Consider the following 6,697-nt stretch of genomic DNA (forward strand, 5'->3'; position numbering starts at 1 on the left):
TCAGAGGAGACCAAGGAGGCAAGACAGCTAAATGCAATGTGGGGCCTGGATAGCTCCTAGAATAGAAAAAGAATGTTCAGAGTAAAAACGGGAATTATGCATAAAGTCTGGAGTTTAGTCTTGTGCCAAAGTTAGTTCTGACAAATGTATCGTGGTTATGTACCATGTTAACATTAAAGGAAGCTGATGAAAGAGCTACAGGAACACTGTATACTATTTTTGCAACTTTTCTGTAAACTTAAAATTATTCCAAAATAAGATGTTTATTTAATTCTGCAATGGAAATAGGAGTGCAGACCTCACTTCAATGTACAGATTTCAATTATGTATCTAATCGTTTTGCGGTGTGAAAGAACAGTGAATCATGAGGTATACCATAAAGATGCACAATTATTATTTGCAGCTTGCTAAAAAAATTTTTTAACTTTATTGAAAAAAAAATAAGAACCGGGATAGTGCTTTCTAATTTTTATTTTTTATTAATATGTAAGATTTGTACATATTAATGGGGTATGATATATGCACACACTGATCAGAGTAATTAGCATTTTCCTCTCCTTTCATTTCTTTCATTTCAATTTATTTATTTGCTTTCGGAGGTGCTGGGGATTGAACCCAAGACCTCACACATGCCCGGCTCAAGCTCCATCACTGAACTACATCCCCCCACCCTCCTTCTTTGTTGTTTCTTTATTTTGAAAGCCTTCAAGTGCCTCTCTTCTACATAGTCACATTATGTTATTATGTTATTATGTTCTGTTTCCCTAATTTAATCCTGAATTCCCTGATCTTGACAGGGTTTAATCATCTTTAATTACAAAGTAAAGTAAGTAGATCTAGAACATCTAATCCATGTAAATTAATTTGTCAATTGTAATCTGTTGCTGGTAACATCTGATTGGCAAATCACAAATTTTGAAATTACACTTAACTTGGAAAGAATTTGGAGTCTGCCACAGGTGTGCTTGGAGTGCAAATACTATTGCATTAAGGTGAATTATCATTCAACTACTCTACCCTGTCCTAGATAGGTTTAATGCTCTCTCTCTCTCTCTCTCTCTCTCTCTGTCTCTCCCTCTCTTCATCCCTCCCTCCTATTCTTTTTCTTCTCCTTCCTCCTCTTCTTCCTCTCCTTCCCCTTCCTCCTCTTTTTTTTTTTTTGTTTTGTTTTTTTTTTTTTGGTGTGTGTGTGAGAGAGAAAGACCCTTGCTTTGTAGTTCAGGCTGGCCTTAAAAAATTAAACTCAGGTACAGGCCTGTAGTCCTAGCACTCAGGAAGCTGAGGCAGGAGGATTGGCATGAGTTCAAGGCCAGATTCTCACAGAAGGGGTGGAGTTGAAAGAGACTAGGCGAGAGATGCTGAGTATTTCCTGACCAACATTTCCCACCCAACATTTTCTCATTGATAATTCTACAGGTTAGGGTGAAACCAGCATTGGGGGAAGACCTGAATTTTTATATATACCTTGTGTTTTCTAATCCTGCTAAATTCAAATACAAGTTCTAGGGACTCCTAGAGATTTCTTAGTATTTTCTCTGTGGTTGACCATTTCATCTACATATAAAGATTTTGCTTCTACTTGCCAATCCTATCCTAATTGTGTCATTTTTTTTTTTTGCTGGACTATTTTGGTTGGGTCTAGGTTTCAAAGTTTAATGGACAGATAAAGAGTAAAGGAGAAAGCATTGAATCTTCTCCATTCATATAAGACATTCTCACTGGAAGTATGGAGTACATGTCTTTAATCTGTTGAGAAGGTTCTGTTCTACTTCTAGTCTCCTGAGAGCTTTTACCATGAATAGCTGTGGAATTTAGTCCAGTACTTTTTCTCCAACTAGTGATAGGATCATGTGGCTTTTTCCTTTCCTCTGTTAAAATAATGACTTTTGGGAGTGGATCTTCCAATGCTGAACCAACACTGTCATCCCTATAACAAAACCACTTTTTACATACTGCCAGATCTAACTTCTAATAGTTTGTTTTATTAAACAAATTTCTATCTATGTTCATACTTTTTTCTTCTATTATCTTTATCCAGTTTTAGGATTAGCACAATGTTAAGTTCCTAAAATGAGGGGAGAAGTGTTCCTTTTTTTTTTCTGCTTTAAATGTTTGATATAATTTATCAGTTAAAATGTATACGAGCCTGTGGTTGTCATACAGGTAGGTTTTCAAGCTAGGAATATACTTTCTTTAATAGGTGCTATTCAAATTTTATATTTCTTCCAGAGTTAGTTTCATTAATTTGTCTTCCAAGGTACTTCTTAGAAGTTGTCAAATTTATTTCAAAACAGATTTTTGAAATATGCTTTCTATATCCTTTTAAATTCTGTAAAATCTGTGGTAATGTCTCCTAGATCTTAATATTGTAATTTTAAAAATGTATAACTGACATTGTATAACAGGAAGAAAAGGTCTAAAAGAGCAGGGGAATTGGGAGGGGTAGGGGAAGGGAAAAAAGGGAAAGGAAAAAATAAGAGAAGAGGAAAAAAATGTAAACAACATCTTTGAAAATAGGAAAGGGTGGAGGGGGTGAAGGGAGGGCAAGGGAAGGGGAAAAAAGTAAGAACCAAGAGACTCATGTAATGGTACAAGATCCCAATGATGAATGTAACTGTATTTTATACCTAAAATGTACCAATAAAGTTAATGGAGGAAAAATAAATAAATAAATAAATAAAAATGTGTAATTGATATTGTGTAATAGGAAGTAAAGCTCTAGGGGGGCAGGGAGGAGAGGGGGAGGGGAAAGAGGGGAAAAATACAAGAAAGGGAAAAAAATGAAAACGGGATTTTTGCAAGTGGGGAATGGTGGAGGGGGTGAGGGGAGGGCAGAGGAAGGGGAAAAAAATAAGAACCAAGATACTCATGTAATGGTACAAGATCCCAATGATGTATGTAAATGTATTTTATACCTAAAATGTACCAATAAACTTAATGGTGGGGAAAAAAAATGATTCCAGAAACCCAACAGAAGAACAAAATTTTACAAGCAATTAGAGAAAAGAAACAAATCACATACAAAGGAAAGCCCATCAGAATCACAGCAGACTTCTCAATGCAAACCCTCAAGGCAAGAAGAGCTTGGAGTGTTTTCTTCCAAGCCCTAAAGGAAAAGAGACTCCAACCCAGATTGATGTGTCCTGCAAAACTATCTTTCAAAATTGATGGAGAAATAAGACACTTTCATGAAAAAGAGTATCTTACGAACTTCATGAATACCAAACCAGCACTCCAAAAAATTTTAGACAATATCCTAGGAAAAGACAATGAGGATCACAACCCCAGGAAGCCCGGAAGAATGAGTCCATTGGGCGCACCAAGAAATTAAACTTAAAGGGGGAGAATCCAACAAAAAGAAAAAGTCATGACAAAGATAAGTCAATATGTATCAGTTATAACCATCAATGTTAATGATCTCAATTCACCAATTAAAAGAAATAGACTGGCAGAATGGGTCAAGAAGCAAAATCCAACAATATACTACATACAAGAAACACACTTAATTCAAAAAGAAACTCATAAACTGAGAGTTAAAGGATGGAAAACAATACTCCATGCAAAGGGACTCCCAAAAAAAGCAGGAGTAGCTGTCCTCTTTGCAAATCAATTGGATTTCAAACCAACACTGATTAAGAGAGACAAAGAAAGACACTACATCCTTGTAAAGGGAAGAATTCAAGAGGAAGAGATGACAATCATAAATATATATACACCAAACGCTAGTGTGCCCAACTATATAAAACAAATACTAACAGACATGAAATGTCATATATGCACTAATACAATAATAGTGGGGGACCTCAATACACCACTGTCACAAATAAATAGATCAACTAGACAAAAAATAAGTAATGAAATATTAGAACTCAATCAAACTCTTGAACAAATGAACTTAACAGAAGTTTACAGAGTGTTCTACCCCACAAAATCAAAATACACATTATTTTCAGCTGCACACAGGTTGTTCTCCAAAATAGACCACATTCTCTCTCATAGAACATGTTTGAGTAAGTGCAAAGGAATTGAAATTATCCCCTGTATATTATCAGATCATAGTGCGATAAAATTGGAGATCAATATCACAAGAAACTGCAAGAATTTCATAAATACATGGAAATTGAACAACACACTTCTGAATAACCAATGGGTCACAGAGGAAATTAAAGAAGAAATCAGACAGTTCCTTCAATTATATGACAATGACAATACAACATTATCGGAATCTATGGGACACAATGAAAGTAGTCTTACAAGGGAAATTCATAGCAGCGAATACTCATATTAGGAAAACAGAGTGAGCCCAATTAAACAACCTGATGCTGAACCTTCAGCTTCTAGAAAAAGAAGAGCAGGACAAACCCAAAGCTCATACAAGGGGGGAAATTATAAAGATCAGAGCAGAAATCAATGCAATGGAGACTAAGAGAACAATACAAAAAATCAATGAAGCCAAGACTTGGTTTTTCAAAAGAATAAACAAAATTGACAAATTCTTAGATGACCTTATCAGAAAAAGGAAAGAAAAGGCCCAAATCCATGCAATTAGGAATGAACAGGGTGAAATGACAACAGACCCAGCAGAAATCCAGAGGATCATCAATACCTACTTCCAGAACCTATACGCCAATAAGATGGAAAACACAGAAGAAATGGACGAATTCCCAGATACATATGAGTTACCAAAGTTAATGAAGAAGACCTAAAAATTCTAAACAACCCAATATCAACCAAGGTAATTGAAAACATAATTTAAAAGTTACCAAACAAGAAAAGCCCAGGTCCTGATGGCTTCACTGCTGAATTCTACAAGACATTTAGAGAGGAACTGCTGCCACTACTGTTTAAACTCTTCAATGAAATGGAAAGGGAAGCAATACTCCCAAATTCATTCCTGGAAGCAAGCATCACCTTGATCTCCAAAGCAGAGAAAGACCCAACCAAAACAGAGAACTATAGGCCAATCTCACTAATGAACATAGACTCAAAATCCTCAATAACATACTGGCAAACAGAATGCAGAAAATCAGCAAAAAGATCATAAACCTTACCAAGTGGGATTCATCCCAGGGATGGTTTAACATATGCAAATCAATCAATGTAATACACTATATCTGTAGAGCCAAGGACAAAAACCATATGATTATCACCATAGATACAGAAAAAACATTTGATGAAATCCAACATGCATTTATGATAAAAACCCTACAAAAAACTGGAATAGATGGTCTCTACCTCAAACTGATAAAAGCCATCCATGAAAAACCAACAACCAATATCATGCTAAATGGTCAAAAAATGAAAACCTTCATACTAAAATCAAGAACAACTCCATGTGTCTTTGGGACCTGTCACCCATGGCAGTCTCCCTTCCTAGCCATGGAAGAGCATATTCTTGTTATTGGCAAAGCTGTCACCATTTAATTGGTATCAGATTCTGACTTGCACAAGTAACATTCCTCACTGTTTAAAACCTGAAGGAGGCCAAGTTATCGGGCAGTCTATTCTACTGAGTGTTCAAATGTTTCTAGGAAGCAAAACTTACTGCTGAGGAGAAACGGAAAACAGCAAGATAATCAAGAAATCCAAAGTGATAATGGGTGAAGTCTTATGCAGCATGTTACAGTGGATCACATAAATCTTAGTGGGGAAGTGGGCATTTTGAGTAATATGAAAACTACTGGGACAGTATTTTCAATATATGTTTAAATTAGCATTTAAGGTATTTCCTTGATATAATTGAATAAAATGATGTGTGTGCATAAAATCAGGAACAAGACAAGGATGTCCACTATCACCACTCTTGTTCAATATAGTTTTGGAAACATTAGCCATGGCAATTAGACAAGAGAAAGAAATAAAAGGAATACAGATAGGAAATGAAGAAGTCAAATTGTCATTATTTGCTGATGACATGATGCTCTATATAGAAGACCCCAAGAACTCCATGAAAAGTCTTCTAGACTTAATAACCAAATTCAGTAGAGTAGCTGGATACAAGGTCAGCACACAAAAATCAGTAGCTTTCTTCTACATGAACAACAGAGTCACTGAGACAGAAATAGGGAAAACAATTCCTTTCACATAGTATCCAAAAAACTGAAATACCTAGGAATCAACCTAACAAAAGAAATGAAAGACCTCTTCTCTAAAAACTATAGCACTCTGAAAAGAGAGATTGAAGAGGATACCAGAAAATGGAAAGACATCCCCTGCTCCTGGGTAGGAAGGATCAACATAGTGAAAATGGCCATACTTCCAAAACTGCTATATAGATTCAATGCAATCCCAATTGAAACACCAGCAGCATACTTCACGGACCTTGAAAAAAAAATCCAAAAATTCATTTGGAACAAGAAGAGACCCAGAATACCAAACACAATTCCAGGTAACAGAGACATGGCAGAGGGTATCACAACCCCCAACTTGAAACTATACTACAAAGCTACTGTGGTTAAAAAAAAAAAAAGCAAAAAAGCAAAAAAACATGGTACTGGCAAAGAAACATACCTGAGGACCAGTGGAACAGATTAGAAGATCCAGAAACAACTCCATACAAACTCAGTCATCTCATCTTTGAGAAACACCCTCACTGGAGGAAAGATAGCCTCTTTAATAAATGGTGTTGGAAAAATTGGGTTTCAACTTGTCAAAGATTAAAACTAGACATATATCTCTCACCATGCACTAAACTAAA

At 35.8% G+C, this 6,697-nt stretch overlaps 1 non-coding gene across 1 annotated transcript; it reads left to right on the top strand.

The window, feature by feature from the left end:
- Window positions 1-5,329: 5,329 nt before the first annotated feature.
- Window positions 5,330-5,459, top strand: LOC147821165 (small nucleolar RNA SNORA24). The gene has a single exon (XR_015447569.1). It is a non-coding gene; the product is annotated as a small nucleolar RNA SNORA24 (small nucleolar RNA).
- Window positions 5,460-6,697: the final 1,238 nt, after the last annotated feature.

Source organism: Heterocephalus glaber, unplaced genomic scaffold (genome assembly GCF_053883595.1).
Source record: "Heterocephalus glaber isolate CG9 unplaced genomic scaffold, H.glaber_assembly_v1.0 deba00001760, whole genome shotgun sequence".
NCBI lineage: Eukaryota > Metazoa > Chordata > Mammalia > Rodentia > Bathyergidae > Heterocephalus > Heterocephalus glaber.